The sequence below is a fragment of the Macaca nemestrina genome, chromosome 9 (genome assembly GCF_043159975.1).
Source record: "Macaca nemestrina isolate mMacNem1 chromosome 9, mMacNem.hap1, whole genome shotgun sequence".
Taxonomy (NCBI): domain Eukaryota; kingdom Metazoa; phylum Chordata; class Mammalia; order Primates; family Cercopithecidae; genus Macaca; species Macaca nemestrina.
In genome coordinates this window covers 94,025,387-94,046,371 of record NC_092133.1, presented here as the reverse complement: position 1 = coordinate 94,046,371, position 20,985 = coordinate 94,025,387, and the positions used below count along the sequence as shown (strand labels likewise).

The following is a 20,985-nucleotide window of genomic DNA, read 5'->3' as shown; positions in this document are numbered from 1 at the left end:
ACCTGTGTGACACAGGCAGAAGAAAAAAAGATGACTAACCTGTGTGTGTGTGTGTGTGTGTGTGTGTGTGTGTGTGTGTGTGTGGTGACAGAGAGAGAGAATGGGAGAGTGAGAGAGAAAGAGAGTGGTAAAAGTTTCCACTTGTTGTTGCCATTGTCTTTTAACTTATTTTTCATAGGCATCAAGAAAATTCCACCCCAAAGCCAAATTAAATGTCTCATAATCAAAGAGATTAGTAGGTGGTATGCAAGATAGGCTCTGCATGGAAAGTACTCAAGCTGAAAACACTACTAATAAAAATGAGAAAAAGGCTCTGAAGGTCACACACCTCCATCTTTTTAAAAGACTATGAAGTCTCAAAATCAGGCAAACTATACACACACAAAAAAACAATTCAGTACAACAAATCTGTTAAATATATTACGTTGGAATTTTTAAAATTATCAGACAAAAGAAAACCTTGTTTGGCCTGTTTTCTCTTCTTTTCTCAGAGTGGGACACATTGGCCATCCCTGTAAAACACTTATACACTTAAATGCAGAGGCAGGAACTGTAGCATAAACCTTCCAACATCAGTCCAAACCCACCTCACAGAGTCTCCTAATGATATTTATATACTGTAAGTTAATAGGGATGAAAGCAGGAATCAAATGGCTCAGATCTAAGAAGCAACTTGATTTCTACCACATTCAGAATATAATGAACTTTCAACCCTATCATTTTTGACTGACAGAACATCGCCCTAAAGAAACATCAAATACCTGTTGAGGAAAACCACAGATCACTCTAAAAATGAGTGAAACGAATGAACAACATGTATTAAAACACGCTTCTATTAAACAAAGTAAACCTCAGGGACCATCTTTGGCTTTGCTAAATCCACTCAGGAAGAGACACAGCATGTTTCTAGGGCAATGTGAGGTTTATTTCCTCATCCACAGCTCGATAGAGCACTTATGGCCCATCACAGAACATGACACTCTTTTATCATCATAGTCTCTCAATTCAGAGCTTTGCTGATTTGTAAAAGTGTATTTTAGCTTGTAACTTGGCACACATAACTTAACCTGGGAGTAATGCTCTAAAACAAATTTCATGACATCTGCCATGTCATTTTAAACCAATATCTTCTATTGCCACAGAACTTAAATGCAGCTCTGTTTTTAAATGCTAAAAACATAGATCTTTCCTAAGCTCTATGGAATATTCACTTTTAGCAATAAAAGGCTCCAACTAAGAAAAAGAAAGTTTCCAAATATTTTCTCATTTCTACTCCACAGACTTATGCTCAAAATCAGTATGTCCCACAAGAATAAAGAAAACAATTATTGTGTAATATGACATCTAAATTCCTAACATGCATTTCTGTCTCTTAGACGCTTGAGTTAAAAGTGAATCAATTGTGAGGGTAGTCTGTTGGTCATTAGGACGTAAGTACAAATACACATCTGGGGAAAAATATCTACAGCATTCATTTTTTTTTCCAGTGAATCACTGGAAAAATATTTCATTACAATACAATCCTAAAGTTGATATAGAAATTATTTTAAAAATTTAATTGATGTACAGTTTTTTTCTACCTAGTATTTGTGTGCCAAGTATTCTATTAGGTATTTAAAGAAATACAAAATATAAAAGAGATGTATCTCCACTTTCAAAGTAAATTGAGTTGTAGGCAACTATAAAGTGTTGTGCTAGTGACATATATTTGGAAGTTATTAGCTTTTTGCATTCTCCACGAATACTTAAATTTTATTTGCATGCTACCTTCAGACAGTAATTTGTTTTACTATTTTTGTTGTTGTTGCTTCAGCCCTGATCTTTTTCTCCACATCCTAATACAGATTAATGTCTTTTAGTTGCTGTTAAATTTGTTTGCTCATCCTTTGTCATATGTATAATTTAAATGATTTATTAAAATTAATGAAAAACTAAATCTTTATATTGAAAGGATGAAAAATCCTCTAGATGAAAGCTTGCGTGGAAAATCCCCTAGTGTTTTTCTAAATCACTTAATTTTCTCTATTTTGTGGCTATAGCAATCTTTAAGCAATAATTGCCCTGTTCTTTATTTTTTCCTTTTTTTTGTTTTTATTTATTTATTTATTATTATTATTATTATTATTATACTTTAAGTTCTAGGGTACATGTGCATAACGTGCAGGTTTGTTACATATGTATACTTTTGCCATGTTGGTGTGCTGCACCCATCAACTCGTCAGCACCCATCAACTCATCATTTACATGCCTTGTTCTTAGAAAAAAATTTTGAGATGTGCTTTCATCGTAACCCTGTTCACACTTGCTTGAGGTCAACTGGTGGATTGGTGCTTTTCTTTAAAAGGACAATTATCTGAGCCTTGGTGTAGGTTTTTGTGCACCTTAGCTCTTTTCTTGCAGCATGTTGTCATTGTCACTTTGGCATCCTCCTTCCCAAATGCGTGACTTCTCCTTAACCTTCACATTGGTCACTCTCCTGGCAGCACTTACTTCTGCCCATTCATTTCTTCTAGAAATTCTTTGTCTTTTGCTCCAGAAGCATAATTCTTTTCTAGATTTCCTTACTGATATTTCATTAGTTTTTCTCCTCTATCACTCATCACTTAAACTGGTCTGAAGAATTTTGTCCTTAATTTTTTTATTTAAAAAAATTTTAAAATATCACCCAAATGGCAGTAATATCCAAGTCAGTATGTTGAAATAAATTTCTAGATTATTTATTGCATAAGCAGCCCACTGAAAAATGTATTCAACAGTATTCCATTGAGAGTCAAAAACATATTGATTTAATTATTATTGATCTGTTAAAGAAAACAATCTAAAAAAACCAAACTGGGAATTTTCAATAAACAAATCAAAACTTAGATGTGATTATAACCTAAAGGACTCACAGGGTGAATGTGAAATAAGCTGCTGTCTCAGGGCCTTCATATGGAAGACATGTAATACTTAGATTTGTTGTCTTGCCTTCCTCCTGTCTGAACTTAGTATTAATAAAAGTTAGGCTGAGAAATTTTTTTTTTTACAATCTTATGGGTTATTTTTAGTGAAAACCTTTTAGAAGTAGAATACCCATAAAGTGCACAGATCAAATGTGTGCATCTCAAGTGGTGTTCCATTTTCAAAAAATGAATACATGTGGACAGCACTTCTATTTTTAAAAAGTCAGAAACTGCCTCCTCATGCCCTTTCCATTTCTTATTCATTATTCCTCAACCCAGGCATAACCACTCTCCTGACCTCCAACACTATAAATTAGCTATGCAAGCTTTGGAACTTAACCAAATGAGTCATACAGGATGGATGTTCACAGAGCCTACTTAGATATTATGGATCCTTGCCAGGAATATAAAAAAGTGTTGCAGATAAGGCCAACAAATACTTGGGCTGGTGGTGCAGGGGCAAAAGAATTTACCAAGTCAGTTGTAGATAAAGAAAGGCAGATTTATTAGAGAAAGTATGAAAATATATTGTAAGAAAGCAATGATCACATCAGCATGAGAGAAAGAAACTGCAATAAAGCAAGGGCTTGCTGGAGATTTTATAGGATAGTGTTTCTGCTGTGTGCTGAAGAGGGCTTTGTGCGGTACTGATAATACCAAGGTTGCAAGTGAGCTAACTTGCAAGTACCTGGTGATAAGTTGGGTGCACGAGGGTTACATGTTCTGGACCATGACGTAAAGCAGACTTACAGCTTATTTGCTTTCTTTTTTTGCTTTTCCTTGGTCCCCCAGCCTGACTCCTTTTTCCAAATAGGACTCCATAAAAAGTGCTCTGGGTCAGCTAGCTGGTCAGCTGTTGTCAATGTACCTGAGCTGGCTACCCTTTTCTTTGTAAATTTGACCCTACAATGACCAACCAGCAAAGCCATGTAAAGCCTATGGAAAAACCTGGTTGACTAGTGTTGGGCCACAGATCCAGACCCCAGAGGTGGCATAGAGGTGGAACCAGCACCATTTGAATGTATGTTCAAAAAAGGGCAAGGGATCACATCCTTAAGGGATTAAGGATGTGCCCAGAAGAAAGGGAAATGAATGCAGAGCAAGCAGAAGATGACAAGATGCCACTGCACCCTGCACAAGAGATGTCTTCACTACTGCTGAGCAAAGTGATAGGGTTTATCATCTGAGGACACTGAAAAATATTTGCACGTTTAAATATGACCTTGTTTCAGTTTCCATCTTTCAATGAAATCAGGCCACAATCATTACAGAAGTATTGTGACTCTAAGAACACATAGGAGCACAGACAAAAGCAACCTAGATTTCTCTTTTTTGCCTTTAGCCAAAGAAATGCCAAACACTTATGACGGCTGGTAACTCAAAGTTCAAATATGGGCTGGCAAGATGGCCGAATAGAAACATCTTAGGTCTGCAGCTCCCAGCAAGATCAACTCAGAAGGTGGGTGATTTCTGCATTTCCAACTGAGGTACCCTGTTATCTCATTGTAACTGGTTAGGCAGTAGGTGCAGCCTACAGAGGGTGAGCAGGAGCAGGTTGGGGTATCACCTCACCCAGGAAGTACAAGAAGTGGGTGGAGGGGTGCGCCCTTTCCCAGCCAAGGGAAGCCATGATGGACTGTGCTGTCTGGCCCAGACACTACATTTTTCCCACAATTTTTGCAATTTGCAGACCAGGAGATTCCCTAGTGTGCCTACACCACCAGGACCCTGGGTTTCAAGCACAACACTGGGCAGCTGTTCAGGCAGACACTGAGCTAACTGCAGGAGTTTTTTTTTTTTTTTTTTTTTTTTTTTTCTTACCCCAGTGGCGCCTGGAATCTCACTGAGACAGAACCGTTCACTCCCCTGGAAAGGGGGCTGACGCCAGAGAGAAAAGTGGTCTCCCTCAGCAGGTCCCACTCCCACAGAACCCAGCAAGCTAAGAACTACTGGCCTGAAATTCTGGCTGCTAGCACAGCAGTCTGAAGTTGACCTAGGATGTTCCAGTTTGGTTGGGGGAGGGGCATCCACCATTACTGAGGTACATCCACCATTACTGAGCTGTCCCCTGACAGTACTAAAAAGGCCTAGAGGTTCAGACCGGGCAGAACTCAACACAGTGCAGCAAAGCAGCTGTGGCAGACTGCCTCTCTAGATTCCTCTTCACCTGGAAGGGCATCTCTGAAAGAAAGGCAGCAGCCCGAGTCAGGAGCTTATAGATAAAACTCCCCTCTTACTGGGACAGAGCATCTTGGGGAAGGGGGTTGCTGTGGGCACACCTTCAGCAGTCTTAAACATTCCTGCTGGCCGGCTCTGAGGAGAGCAGCAGATTTTTACAAGTAGAGTTCTACCAGTACAACACTTGAGCTCTGCTAAGGGACAGACTGACTCCTCAAGTGGATCACTGACCCCCGTGCCTCCTGACTGGGAGAGACCTCCCAACAGGGGTTGACAGACACCTCATACAGGAGAGCTTCCACTGGCATCAGGCTGGTGTCCCTCTGGGATGAAGCTTCTAGAGGAAGAGGTGGGCAGCCATCTTTGCTGTTCTGCAGCCTCTGCTGGTGATACCTAGGCAGATAGAATCTAGAGTGGAACTCCAGCAAACTGCACTCCAGGAGAAGAGGGATCTGACTGTTAGAAGAAAAACTAGCAAACAGAAAGCAATAACATCAACATCAACAAAAGAAACCCCCACACAGAAACTCCATCCAAAGGTCATCAGCCTCCAACATCAAAGGTAGATAAATTCATGAAGATGAGGAAAAACCAGCACAAAAATGCTGAAAATTCCAAAACCAGAATGCCTCTTCTCCTTCAAATGATCACAACTCCTCTCTAGCAAGGGCACAAAACTGGACAGAGAATGAGTTTGATGAACTGACAGAAGAAAGCTTCAGAAGATGAGTGATAACAAACTCCTCTGAGTTAAAGGAGCATGTTCTACCCCAATGCAAGGAAGCCAAGAACTTTGACAAAAAGTTACAGGAACTGCTAACTACAATAACCAGTTTAGAAAAGAACATAAATGACCTAATGGAGTTGAAAAACACAGCACAAGAACATTGTGAGGCATACACAAATATCAATAACTGAGTCGATGAAGCAGAAGAAAGGATATCAGGGATTGAAGATCAATTTACTGAAATAAGATGTGAAGACAAGATTAGAGAAACAAGATTGAAAAGGAACAAAAAATCTGTAATAAATGTGGGACTAGACCAAACTTACAATTGATTGGGGTCGCAATGGGAAGAATGGAACCAAGTTGGAAAACACACTTCAGGATACTATCCAGGAGAACTTCCCCACCTAGCAAGACAGGCCAACATCCAAATTCAGGAAATACAGAGAACGCCACTAAGATACTCCTTGAGAATAGCAACCTCAAGACACATAATTGTCAGAATCTTCAAGGTTGAAACAAAGGAAAAAATGTTAATGGCAACGAGAGAGAAAGGTTGGTGACCTACAAAGAAAAGCCCATCAGACTAACACCAGATCTCTCTTCAGAAACCCTACAAGCCAGAAGAAAATGCGAGCCAATATTCAACTTTCTTAAGGAAAAGAATTTTCAACCCAGAATTTCATATCCAGCCAAATTACATTTCATAAGTCAAGGAGAAATAAAATCCTTTTTAGACAAGCAAATGCTGAGGGATTTTATTACCACCAGGCCTGCCGTACAAGAGCTCCTGAAGGAAGCACTAAATATGGAAAGGAAAAACCAGTACCAGCCGCTGCAAAAACACACCAAAATATAAAGACCAATGACATTATGAAGAAACTGCATCAACCAATGTGCAAAATAACCAGTTAGCATCATGATGACAGGATCAAATTCATACATACCCACTTTAACCTTAAATGTAAATGGGCTAAATGTCCCAATTAAAAGACACAGACTGGCAAATTGGATAGAGTAAGACCCATCTGTGTGCTGCATTCAGGAGACACATCTCATATGCAAAGACGCATATAAGCTAAAAATAAAAGGTTGGAGGAATATGTACCAAGCAAATGGAAAGCAAAAAAAGGAGGGGTTGCAATGCTAGTCTCTTATAAAATAGACTTTAAACCTTTAAACCAACAAAGATCAAAGAAGACAAAGAAGGTCATTACGTAATGGTAAAGTGATCAATGCAATAAGAAGAGCTAACTATTCTAAATATATATGCACCCAATACAGGAGCACCCAGATTCATAAAGCAAGTTCGTAGAGACCTACAAAGAGACTTAGACTCCCACACAATAACAGTGGGAGACTTTAATACTCCACTGTCAATATTAGACAGATCAATGAGACAGAAAATTAACAAGGATATTCAGGACTTGAACTCAGCTCTGGACCAAGCAGACTTAATAGACATCTACAGAACCCTCCACCCCAAATCAACAAAATATACATTCTTCTTAGCACCACATAGCACATATTTTAAAATTGACCACGTAATTGGAAGCAAAACACTCTTCAGCACATGCAAAAGAATGGAAATCATAAGAAACAGCCTCTCAGACTGCAGTGCAATCAAATTAGGACTCAGGATTAAGAAACTCACTCAAAATCGCAAAACTACATGGAAACTGAACATCCTGCCCCTGAATACTGGGTAAATGAAATTAAGGCAGAAATAACAATGTTCTTTGAAAACAATGAGAACAAAGAGACAATGTACCAGAATCTCTGGGGCACAGCTAATGCACTGTTTTGAGGGAAATTTGTAGCACTAAATGCCCACATCAGAAAGTGTAAATGATCTAAAATCAACACCCTAACATCACAGTTAAAAGAACTAGAGAAGCAAGAGCAAACAAATTCAAAAGCTAGCAGAAGACAAGAAATAACTAAGATCAAAGCAGAACTGAAAGATTTATAGACTTGAAAATCCCTTCAAAAATCAATAAATCCAGGATCTGTTTTTTAAAAGATTAACAAAATAAATAGACCACTAGCCAGCCTAATAAAGAAGAGAGAAGAAACAAAAAGACACAATAAAAAATGATAAAGGGGATATCACCACTGATGCCACAGAAATACAAACTACCATCAGAAAATGCTGCAACAGCTCTATGCAAATCAACTAGAAAATCTAGAAGAAATGGACAAATTCCAGTACTCATACACCCTCCCAAGATGAAACCAAGGAGAAGTTGAATCACTGAATAGACCAATAACGAGTTCTGAAATTGAGGCTGTAATTAATAGCCTATCAACCAAAAAAAGCTCAGGACCAGATGGATTCACAGCTGAATTCTACCAGAGGTACGAAGAGGAGCTGGTACCATTCCTTCTGAAACTATTCCAAACAGTAGAAAAAGAGGGATTCCTCTCTAACTCATTTTATGAGGCCAGCATCATCCCAATTCCAAAACCTGACAGAGACACAACAGAAAAAGAAAAATTCAGGCCAATATCCCTGATTAACATTTACATGAAAATCCTCAATAAAATACAGACAAACTGAATCCAGTAGCACATCAAAAAGCCTATCTATCCCGTTCAAGTCAGCTTCATCCCTGGGATGCAAGGTTGTCTCAACATAGGCAAATCAATAAATATAATCCATCATATAAACAGAACCAATGACAAAAACCACATGATTATCTCAATAGATCCAGAAAAGGCCTTTGATAAAATTTAGCACCCTTGGTGCTAAAAACTCTCAATAAACTAGGTATTGGTGGAACATATATCAAAATAATAAGAGCTATTTATTATAAGCACATAGCCAATATCATACTGAATGGGTAAAAGCTGGAAGCATTCTCTTTGAAAACCAGCACAAGACAAGAATCCCTCTCTCATTGCTACTATTCAACACAGTATTGGACGTTCTGGCCAGAGCAATCAGGCAAGAGAAAGAAATAAACTGTACTCAAATAGGAAGAGAGGAAACCAAATTGTCTCTGTTTGCAGACGACATGATTGTATATTTAGAAAACCCCATTATCTCAGCCCCAAAACTTCTTAAGCTTATAAGCAACTTCAGCAAAGTCTCAGGATGTAAAATCAATGTGCTAAAATCACAAGCATTCCTAAGTAACAACAATAGACAAGCAGAGATCTAAATCATGAATGAACTCCCATTCACAATTGCTACATAGAAAATAAAATACCTAGGAATACAATTTACAAGGGATATGAAGGAACTCTTCAAGGAGAATACAAATCACTGCTCAAGGAAATAAGAGAGGATGCAAACAAATGGAAAAATATTCCATGCTCATGGATAGGAAGAATCAATAAAAATGGCCACACAGTCCAAAGTAATTTATAGATTCAATGCTATTCCCATCAAGCTACCATTGACTTTCTCCACAGAGTTAGAAAAAACTACTTTAAATTTCATGTGGAAACAAAAAAGACCCCTTATAGCCAAGGCAATCCTAAGAAAAAAGAACAAATCTGATGGCATCACACTACCTGACTTCAAACTATACTACAAATCTGCAGTAACCAAAATAGCATAGTACTGGTACCAAAACAGATGTATAGACCAATGGAACAGAACAGAGGTCTCAGAGATAACACCACCCATCTATAAACATCTGATATTCGAGAAACCTGAGAAAAGCAAGCAATAGGGAAAGGATTCCCTATTTAATAAATGGTGCTGGGAAAACTGGCTGGCCATATGCAGAAAACTGAAACTGGACACCTTCATCGCACATTATAAAAAAATTAACTCAAGATGTATTAAAGACTTAAATATAAAACCTAAATCTATAAAAACCCTAGAAGAAAACCTAGCCAATACCATTCAGGAAATAGGCATGGGCAAATACTTCATGACTAAAACACCAAAAGCAATTGTAACAAAAGCCAAAATTGACAAATGGGATTTAATTAAACTAAGGAGTTTCTACACAGCAAAAGAAACTAAAATCAGAGTGAACAGGCAACCTACAGAATGGGAGAAAATTTTTGCAATCTACCCATCTGACAAAGGTCTAATATCCAGAATCTACAAGGAGCCTAAACAAATTTACAAGAAAAAAATCAAACAATTCCACCAAAAAGTGGACAAAGGATACAGACACTTCTTAAAAGAAGACATTTATGCAGGCAAGAAACATGAAAAAAAAAAAAGCTCATCGCCGGGCGCGGTGGCTCACGCCTGTAATCCCAGCACTTTGGGAGGCCGAGGCGGGCGGATCACAAGGTCAGGAGATCGAGACCACGGTGAAACCCCGTCTCTACTAAAAATACAAAAAATTAGCCGGGCGCGGTGGCGGGCGCCTGTAGTCCCAGCTACTCAGGAGGCTGAGGCAGGAGAATGGCGTAAACCCAGGAGGCGGAGCTTGCAGTGAGCCGAGATCGCGCCACTGCACTCCAGCCTGGGCGACAGAGCGAGACTCCGTCTCAAAAAACAAACAAACAAACAAACAAACAAACAAAAAGCTCATCATCACTGGTCATTAGAGAAATGTAAATCAAAACCACGATGAGATACCATCTCACACTAGTTAGAATGGTGATCATTAAAAAGTCTGGAAACAACAGGTGCTGGAGAGGCTGTGCAGAAATAAGAACGTTTTTACACTGTTGGTGGGAGTGTAAATTAGTTCAACCATTGTAGAAGACAGTGTGGCAATTCCTCAAGGATCTAGAACCAGAAATACCATTTGACTTTTCATAATGTACATAAAAATTAAACACTGCTGTTTGAAACCTGCTTTACCATAGGAAAGATTGGGCTTGTGGACAAAAGATTGCAGCTCAAACACAAAGTCTGCTTATTCCTTATAACTCTACATTTGTATTTTTAAAATTAGATTGCATTGGAGGGTAAGTCACTTCAGATTAAATTTATTAAGTGCAAAATGTTAAAAAGAGTTAACCGTTTCTCAGATGCCTGGTTCATTAACACTGTAGGTGCTATCCAGAGTCACAAAGTGAGGAAACTCACAGCTTGGAGTCTGACTGACTGCAGGGGAAATCCCAGCTACTCTGCTCCCTCCCTGGTTAAGGACCTGATTCTTCCTCTTTAAGCCTCAGTTTCCTGAGGTTCCAGATTACTGAATAAGCTGATGATAAACTTATGCATGTAATTGCATATAGTAAAAACATATTTTCATAAATATATTGTCTGACACATAGTAATTGTTCAATAAACAATAAACTCCTATTTACATGACTTATTTTCTTTAATTTCCATATAAAATCCAAAGATAGATATTATCTCCTTCATACACCTGAAAAGCTGAGGCTCAGAAATAACACAAGTATACCTATTATGAACAATAGACTTAACTTCATAAATAATTTAGGCATTAGGTTAATTTAGTTCAAATCCTACTTTCACAGTTATAATTTTAACTGAATAGGAAAAACTGGATTTGGGTCACTTTAATCCAAAGGATTCAAGAGAATCCAGAAGCAATTATGATAAAGGGGGGTGCCGTGCCCATCACTGCCTATAAAAAGAATCTGAAACCACTTCCAACTTTATATATACATATATACACACACACACACACACCCCTATACAAATATATATATACACATATATATATATACACGTACCTTCTTTTTATTTGTTAATTAGAAAAGAAAAACAAAAACCAGTTGGCATTACATATGACAATGACAAAAGTAATTCTGTGACAGAATTGTTGTCGATGGATGCCTGAGTTTTCTGATTATAGAACCCAAATATTTACAGGCTGTGAGAACGCACCTCTCTAGCACTGGTCAAGTTAATGTTTCTGACTTTTTTATTATCAGTGAAGATGGCTTTTTGTTATAGTTTTTTTGTTGTTGTTGTTGTTCTAGAAATTGCTTCAGACAGGGATTGATATCAGGAGCCTTCAAGGAGAGAAATACACGTGAATGGGGGACCGCAGGGTGCAGGTACAAGAGTCACAGGTATGGGAGAAACCAGGAAGTCTGTGCCAGGTTAACTTTGCTCATCTCATCGTGCTTTGTATTCAGATGAGAATATCATCCAGAAAAACAGCATATCACTTGTTGTTAGTGAGTCTTACTATTCCACAAAATGTACAAGTTTAAAAGGCAGAATGGAAATTGCACTTCAACAAATAATTCAGCCAACTTCAATATTCAAGAAAACTATACAAAAATATGCCACAATGTCATTTCAAACAGAACGGCAAGCCTCTGCTGATGGGACTTCCTCCTTGATGAGGCTGACTGCTCCTCACCAGACAGGGCTCAGGTTTCTGAAATATGATACTTGAGGAAAACTGGACTGAGTCTATGAAATACTGTGTTAGATATTAATTCAAATAAGCTTAAGATATGATTATTAGGCATTTTCTGGGATGTTATTACCTAAAAACCTGATAATTGCAACACTAAATAATTCTTTACAAGGTTCGTAAACCAATCTGTAACTTCAGGTGTAGTAAAACAGCTAAACATGCTATACTAAAGATTTTGTTCTTAAAAAGCATTTACTTCCTTGGCTGACCAGGAGCTTATGAAGCTAAGGAAACATCTTGACAGCCTCACTTGGGTGAAGAGAAGCTTCCTTGACAAGAGCTGCCCACAATGCCAGGCCACACACAGGAGACACTGAGTGCCCCATTTGGGTTGGGCTTTGAAGCTGGCTTTATATAGGGTCTAACAATCATGCAGAGACTTTGGGGTTTTATTTACTTGTCAAATAATAAAGCAGTAAGAAAGACACTTTTGGTTTTGTTTGCCTTTTTGTCTGCAAGCAGTAGGATTCTGAGGGTGGTTTTCCTCCTTTGGCCAAACCATTCCCAGCATCACAGCAGCAACGACAGCATTCGGATGAGAAAGCTGTCTCTCTGATGGATTCTTTTAGGAGCACACTTGCTGCTATCCCAGAAGCCCCTGACAAGTGTCTCCCCATGTCTCTTGGCTTCATGAACCAATCACTACAGAAGAGGGGATGGGATTAAGTTTTCCCCAGGAGTAAGGGGGAAAGTCACAGCACGTACAGGAACAATTAGGAAAGGGTGAAGAAGAATGGATGGTTGGGCAACCAAACATGGCCCCAGACCACAAACCTTAACGTGAAAACAAGTCCTCTCCTGACCCTAGGCCTATTCCCACTCTTAATCTCTCCTCCTCCAGAGACATTCTCAGCTGTGACTATCTTCAGTGTACCATAGAGCTAAAACATTCCAGTGGAGCCATCATATTTTAGGTGTTTTGGGGCAGTGGTTCTCAAAGTTTAAAGGAAACAATCACCTGGAGATTTATTAAAATTTAGGTGCTGGCGTGCCACACCCAGAGGTTCCTATTCATTGCATGTGTGTGTGTGTGTGTGTGTGTGTGTGTGTGTGTGTGTGTGTGTGAGAGAGAGAGAGAGAGAGAGAGAGAGAGAGAGAGAGAGAAACAGAGACAGAGAGAGAGGGAGAGATTGCCTGCAGGTGGAGGGGTTGTCATTTTAACAAGCAACCCAGATGATCTGGATGCAGGTGGTCAATGGACCTTGCTGAGAAACATCCAATTTAGAACCTATAAAATGTTAAAATTATGTGGCAAAAAGAATTTGGAGTTTAAATCACAGCAATCTTTCTATTCATGAAGGTTTACAAATAATTAATCACTCCAGGAAAAAGAAGAGCATGCCTGTTTTAGATTTTCCACAGGTTGTTATATCATTTCCACAATCCTCTAAGGTAATTAGGGTGAGTGGTATTCTAACTTTACTGATTGGGATATTAATGCAGGTAAAGTGATTTGCCAAAGGTTATATAACTGCCTGTGCATAAACCCTGCTAGGTCTCCTGACTTTCATACAGCGGTCAAGTAACATGGCATTCCCTCTACCAGTACTAAAGTCAAAACTATTGGGAAAAGCATGAAGAAAATATAAACACATTTCCAAATCTAATTTTGGATCAAGTTTTCCTCATCTCTCCAAATCTCCATCAGCAGGCAACTTTGGGAAAGACAGTGAGCTAAAAATATTTAGTCATATTCTACCTTTAAGTATTTGCCTTGATGATCTTTTATGGGGAAACTTTAATCTCACAGATATGTTACTGGGGGAAAAAACACATAGTCCCCTAAACAAAAACATTGTCGCATATTTTCCATAGCTGAAGACTTAGCTGGCATTAATCAGGATAGACAGAATCTGAGATTTTAACTTAGATCTAAGCTTAAGAAGAGAGAAATGGAAAAACAGGGTTCCTTTTAAGATCCCACAAATGTGGAATATTTTCAAGACAGGAAGGATGCACATGGCTTCTTTGATTTCAAAAACTTCGACTGGAACTTTCTAATATGTTGTCTGGTTGGGTTTCACATACCATATCATGAGGTTCTTTACAGAAGATAAAGACTCTTTTTTTTTTTTTTCATTTTTTCCCTTGCCATTTAATTGTGAAAACAGAGTAGCAAAATATACAAATTAAACCTTATTTAGAAAAAGCATCACAATTTCATCATCCAAACACAACTATTTTAATGATTTATATATCCAGTCTTTCTATATATTTGTATAATGTCAAGTAACCTGTGTTCTTAGTTTGAAGAGTATCATGGAGGAATTTCAGCAGAATTGTCAGAAGCTCAAACTCCTTCTTGTTCTTGGCAGAGTATCCTGTGAGGTATTTGGCTTCTGTATTCCCTTTCATGGCCTTTAAGTTGCTCTTGCTGTCACCTCATGGCCTCTGTTGCTGTTGGCTGTGTTTATTGCCAAAGGTTGGGATGGCTTTATGTGGTTTGAAGGTTTGTTACAGCTGAGTTCATTTGAAGATTTTTTTGTGTATCAAGATAGCAGAGTTTCAGCTTGAATCTGGGCCTGTCCAAGCATGTCTGGGGAATTTGTGAAGCCAGCCTGTTTTCCTGGAACCTGAAGAGCCTATAGGAAAGAGCTTGAGCTTTGTCTCCTGCTTGGGCCACTAGGCATTTTGAATAAATTGTGAGATACCCTGACAGCAGTCTAATTGAAGGAGGGCTATAGAGTCCTCTGGGAGAGAACTCATCCTAAGGATGGAAGGTGGGAGTCATAAGGAGCCCCCCAGTTTCTTTCCAGAGGAGAATATGGATTCTGAGTATAACTTTGCGACTGTGACTCATATCTGTTCCCAGCCAAATTCCATAGATGCGTGTGTGGGTCCTAGGCAAAGTGAGAGCCACAGGTAAAAACTGAAAAAACATTCAGTGAACACTATAAATATTAAGGCACACACACACATAGTGCACTGTTTTTAACACCTCAGATTAAAAGTTACAAGGGAGAGAGAGGTAACCACAGCAGAGAGTTTGCCATAGACCACCGAGCTTTATTGCTGTGAAATTTTCAGAAATGCTCTAGAGTGTGGTAAAGTCCTTTGTGGTCAGTGAAGCAGCAGTGGGGGTTTGCTGAAGAATGTTATGAATGGAGGAACAGGACCTAGGAGAGTAAGTGATCCTTGGAGGATAAATGTGGTGTCTACAAGGCAGTGAGAGAATTAATAAAGTTAGATTTTTTCTTAATCACAAGTGAGACACTCCCTGGGGACTCTCAGAAATGCTGAAGGGGACATCTTAAGGACTGAGGACAAGCATTATGCAAATAAAGGAAATAAGTCCTGAAATCAGGCAGTCTTCATGTAACCCTGAATGTACCTACAGGTGGGTGAAACCTTTTGGCAAACTTGCATTTCACTTGCATTTGCCTAGTCCCTCAGAGCAGGCTCTGAACACACATATGGAGGATACTGCTATAGTTAACTACACTATCTGGTCAAAAGTGTCTGGCCTGGATTTTTTAGAGTGTTCCTGGATTTATAACTCTTGACTTATTATTCTTCTTTCACTTTTATTCAGCACATATTTATTAAGTATGTCTCCTGTGTGTGGAGATACAGTAATGAGCAAAACAGACCTTGATCCAGTCCTTTCAGACCTCATAGCCTGGTGCACAAGACAGACCAATTCATTGGTTCAACAATTTTTATTAACTACCTTCAATATGTACCTCACAAGAAACAGCAGCTGGACACGGTCTAGACTTGGGTGAACCTGGGGGATTTTGTTTACTTCTGCACAGTGAGGCAGAGATAGCAGACAGCTGTGCCATGCACAGGCCTGCCCCTAAAAGATGTATTCCTGGGTCAGAAACACCAATTAAAGTCTGACCCACTGTTCTTCCCTTCCCACCTGGGTTCCATGACCCAGCATGAACATCCTCTTCTAACGTGTGTGGAAACACCAGTGCAAACATCAATCTACTCAGTGCACGTCCCTTGTAAACAGCTGCCCCTAGGGCCCAGGATTGTGCAAACTGGCCTGGATCTGGCAGGAGGCCCAGGCAGGCCTGGGCAGTGGGCATTTCCTGTTTGAGAAAGAGACTCGGGTTCCTGGGAGACCAGAGAACAGATTAAAAGTGGGAAGACTGGCTGTGTGCATCACAACTTTTCACTCTGTGCAGAGGAACACACCCAGCTAGGGAGGGCCATTGCAGAGGTCTCTAAAGCACAGGGTCCCACAGCCTGTTTTGGGGATCTAAGGACAGGAGCGCTGTGGGTTCCTGGGATGAACCTGGAGACCTGAGCTTGCACAGCTTCCTTGGTAAATTGAGGTGTTGTGGACCACAAGATTGCCAAGCTCCTTTATATCCAAACTTGATACTGTGAAATTCCATGATCCAGTTTGTCACTGTTGATGGCTCAATCTCATGCACTAGACAAAGGTAATATAAAAGAAAAGAATAGAGAGACATTCAAATGAGTATAAAGGTCTTTAATCTCAGCCTCTCTAGTTCAAAGAGATGAACAATGAGAGATGCTGGTTCATAGAGCTGTTACATTTAACTTCCATAGGTGACTCAGCAGAGGATAACTACTAATTAGAGTACAACATCAAAACTGTAACCAATATAATCACTGGATTATGAAAAACTCAAAATAACTCCAGTTTCCAAAGGGCCACAAACTGTACATGTCAGTACTATGTGCAATTAACACATAATTTATTATGAAAATGTGGACATGCCAGGTAACTAAGAGGATTTTAGTTGACTTTTTATAATACACTAAATTTAAAATGCCATTTCTGTGGACTGAGTGACATCTTCCAGGTGCTAAAATTTGGTTTACCTCCTGATAGATCTGGTAGAAACAGGTAGGGGACCAGCCTCTACTGAACCTCATTGCAGTTGTAAAACACAGAAGGCCCGTTTACCCACACATAGAGAAACATTGTTGTCACAAGACACAGAAGGCAAACTCCAAATTAGACATACTTATCTGTATTCTTATATTTGGGGCAATGAGAATGGCGGGCCAGATGGTTGAGTAGATGCCAAAAAACACCAGCCAGGTCAGCATACTCCCCCAGACAGCCAGATGACTGAACTGAAGAGGAAGACAGTCACTCAGACAGGGCTTCTCAGCTGGCCTGGCAGATTCATCCAAACTCCACCTGCTACAGAATCCCTGCTTCCAAGTTACCTCTCCTTATGGAAAGATTCTTATGACTCATAGCTTACTGGGGAGTTCGATCTTCCTAACTCCCTTGTCTCAGAATTTTTAACAATGACTTCCAGTAATGAGTGTCCCCAAAGTACTCTGAAGATGAACATGCTTTTGCTGTCATGGCTGGCCTTCCTCTAAGATTTATCCCATAGTGACAGAAGGCCCCTCTCAGTTCATGGCAAGTGTTTGCTTCAACCTAAGGCCATATACAACATGGATTCATTAATCTGTTAAGAGAGTAGCTGAACGGACAAAATCAGTAAGTTGTTTTTATTGATCATTTTGGGACTTCAATTGTTCTGTACATTTTGTAAAAAGTTTTTTTTTAATATGAAATGGATATTGCCTCTTAACAATGTTCCTTTAAGCATCTACCGAGTTGTTCATTTTTCCTCCTTTGTCCTCTTAAAAAGATGAATCTTCTTTCACTTGTGTACCTGTGGAAGTTAATTTGAGCATACACATATATACATACTTGCATACATATGTGTACATGTATGTTTTTTAAGTAAGTTACTTTTACCATTAGAATAAACCTAGACACTACAGGGACAACTCTGGGAACAGTGCGGTCTGCCTTAGCAACCCTTCTCTAGGTTGAGGAAGGCAGGTATAGTTCGCTGAAGGATGTGATGAGGCTGTAGTAAGTCTTCTCGTCGTCTGTTAATCCTGCGTTGCCTGGTCTCACCACCACAGCTACGTGCACATCTGCTTCCTCAGCAGCACTGGCCTCTCGAGTAACATCTGTCAGAAACAAAATGCTGTTGGTTGAGCACCCAATGCTGTCTGCAATCTTTCGGTAACTTTCACTCTCCACTTTGCGTCCAATCTTGGTATCAAAGTGACCATCGACAAGCTCAAGAATATCTCCCTCCGTAGAGTGCCCAAATAACAGTTTCTGTGCCTCCACACTCCCTGAGGAATAGATGTACACCTTCATTCCGGCCTCTCTCCATTTCCTGACTGCTGGAACTACATCTGCAAAGAACTCTGCTTTCATGCGCCCAGCTGTGAATGCCGCCCTCCACATGTGGCCCTGAAGCTGTTTGAGTGCAGTGGTCTTTCGATCCAGGGACATCTGCCAGCACACATTATCTACCACGGCCTGGATCATCTGCTGCAGATCATCCACTCCATTCCCAGATGCTGCAGGGATAGGAACAGCCCCATCCAGGTGGGCGTCCTCTTCAGCCTGTTTCCTCAAAAGACTGACATCCTGCTGGCACTCCTCTTCTTCCCAATGTGTCTGCAGATACTCTTTAACATTTTCTTCGATGTAAGGAAATAAAATGTCCTTCACGAAAGCAATCGGGGTTGTGGTACCTTCGATATCTAACAGGATCACGGTGACTTCGGCGGGGACCGAAAGCACGACCATTTCCCTACCGGATGCTACGGGACTCGGCCTGCAGTCGGGGAGGGTGGAGGGCGGCGCCGGCTGCGGCTGCTGCCCCCGGTACCGTCCTGGGCTTCCGACGGCCCCGCGCGCTCTTGGAGCCAGCGACCAAGTGCAGCCCGCCGCGCGTAGGGAAGAGAACACCTCTGCACACCTGGCACTGGAAAAGGCGGCCGCCCAGGAGCCCCTGAACTCGTGGACAGCAGTATTTATCCTGGTTTAATTCTAATAGGATATCTGTTGATTTCATGTTGTGATTAATAAAAGCATTTTCTTCAAAAAAAAAAAAAAAGATGAATCTTGACTTATTTCTTTCTTCCATAACTCACAATCTAATCCATGTGCAAGTTCTGTTAGATTTTAAAAAGGTAAAATAAATTCAGACTCTGACAACATCTCACTGCCTTCTCCTCTAACATCCCAGGCTAAGACATCATCACATCCAACCTGGATTAATCACCACTGTCTCTTAGGGCAGGGGGCCCCAACCCACAACACAGGCCATGAGCTGGTACCAGACCATGGCCTGTTAGGAACCATGCCCCACAGCAGGAGGTGAGCAACAGGTTGGCAAGCAAAGCTTCATCTGTATTTACAGCCATTCCCTATCACTGGCATTCCCACCTGAAGCTCTGCCTCCTGTCAGATCAGCAGCAGCATTAGATTCTCACAGGAGCATGAATGCTATTGAGAACTGTGCACAAAAATGATCTAGGTTGAGTGCTCTTTCTGAAAATCTAATCCCTGATGATCTCTCACTGTCTCCCATCACCCCCAGATGGGACTGTTCAGTTGCAGGAAAGCAAGCTCAGGACTCCCACTGATTCTGCATTATGATGAATTGTATAATTATTTTCTTATATATTATGATGTAATATATAATATAAATAAACTGCAAAATAAATGTAATGTTTTTGGATCATCCTGAAACCAGCTCCTAGGGGACTCATGGAAGTCCCCTTGTCCATGGAGTAACTGTCTTCCATGAAACTGGTCCCTGGTGCCAAAAAGGTTGGGGACTGCTATCATAGGAGATTACTGATTCCACATAGACTGATCACCTCATACTCATGTTTTTTTTTTAGTAGAGTATTTAAACATTAGCCAGGTTATGACAGTTCATGACAGGCAAACATAACAATTTAGTTATAATCTTTAAATGCTGGAAATAACCAAAATGTCTAAAATAGGAGACTGCTGAAATAAGTGATGGAACATCTGTAAAACTTAATACTCTTTAATCATAAACAATAATTTTGTTGAATTACATTTTAAGGCATAGAACATGTGTCTAATTTTTTTTAAATAACAAAGCCTTTTGTTGTATAATGCATCATCTTATTTAAAAATACACATACACACACACACACACACACACACACACACGGACATAGAACAACGTTTCGAAGGATTCCCAGCAAAGCATTAGTAGTGACTGTCTCTTTGGTGATAAAATTACAAAAATCAAATTTTTTTAGTCTTTATTTTCTATACATTTGGGTATGTATATGGTTTTTGTTTTTACAGTGAGGCTTTACATTTGAAATGAGATGACTATTGTGAACTTAGAGCTGTATTAGGTGCCAAACAAATAAATCACCTAAAGACTTTCCATTGCAAATTTGCTCCAATAAAAATCAATCCACAATTTTTACATATCAAATTTGAAATAAGATAGCCAGACATTGCTTATTGTTTCCCCTAGGCTTAAAAATAAATCATAGCATGAAAATGTCTATACTGAATAAAGAAACAATTCTAGACAAAACTTTAGTCCAAGCTGTAGTCTCAAAACCAGATTCTGACAATCAGCGACAAGAATATACTGTGAAAAGACAGAAGAGTATGAAAAAACCTTATTCTTAGTGAGTTATTTTCACTTTCCATGAGAAATCCCATGTCTCCACTCCAGAACTGCTTTCACCAAGGCAGCTAAGTTTGAAAATATAGCCATCTCAGTAGCTAATTCTCTAGGGGTTGTTTGTAGGGAACATACAGTCAGATTCACTTCCAGAAGAGCTCTCAATCTATGATGGACCTTCTCATTAATAGTAGAGAAAGACTTTCTCTTAGCTTGGATGATTTGGGAGACATCACCTTTCTGAGTGTTGTTCTCCTTTGCAGGTAAATGTGAAATGGTCATTTGAAGAATGGGGTAATCAGCTAACCACCTGTCAAAAAATTCTGATTTTATGTAATCTTCAAAAACAACAATGTAAACATTTCATAACCATTCAGGCC

The 20,985-nt window shown here is 39.7% G+C and overlaps 1 long non-coding RNA gene and 1 pseudogene across 3 annotated transcripts in view; one reads left to right on the top strand and one right to left on the bottom strand.

The window, feature by feature from the left end:
- Positions 1-20,985, top strand: part of LOC105499828 (uncharacterized) — a 50,021-nt gene that overhangs the window by 13,583 nt on the left and 15,453 nt on the right. The window contains exons 4-5 of one of the 2 annotated variants that reach the window (XR_011607485.1): positions 4,285-4,401; positions 11,719-13,172. The exons of the other annotated variant lie outside the window; for it this stretch is intronic. This is a non-coding gene — a long non-coding RNA (uncharacterized lncRNA). Of the gene's footprint in view, positions 1-4,284; positions 4,402-11,718; positions 13,173-20,985 lie in introns of those variants that run through there. 2 annotated transcript variants of the gene reach the window in all.
- LOC105499829 (enolase-phosphatase E1 pseudogene) lies at positions 17,858-18,952 on the bottom strand (annotated as a pseudogene). Its single transcript, XR_011608042.1, has one exon. The product of XR_011608042.1 is annotated as an enolase-phosphatase E1 pseudogene (transcript).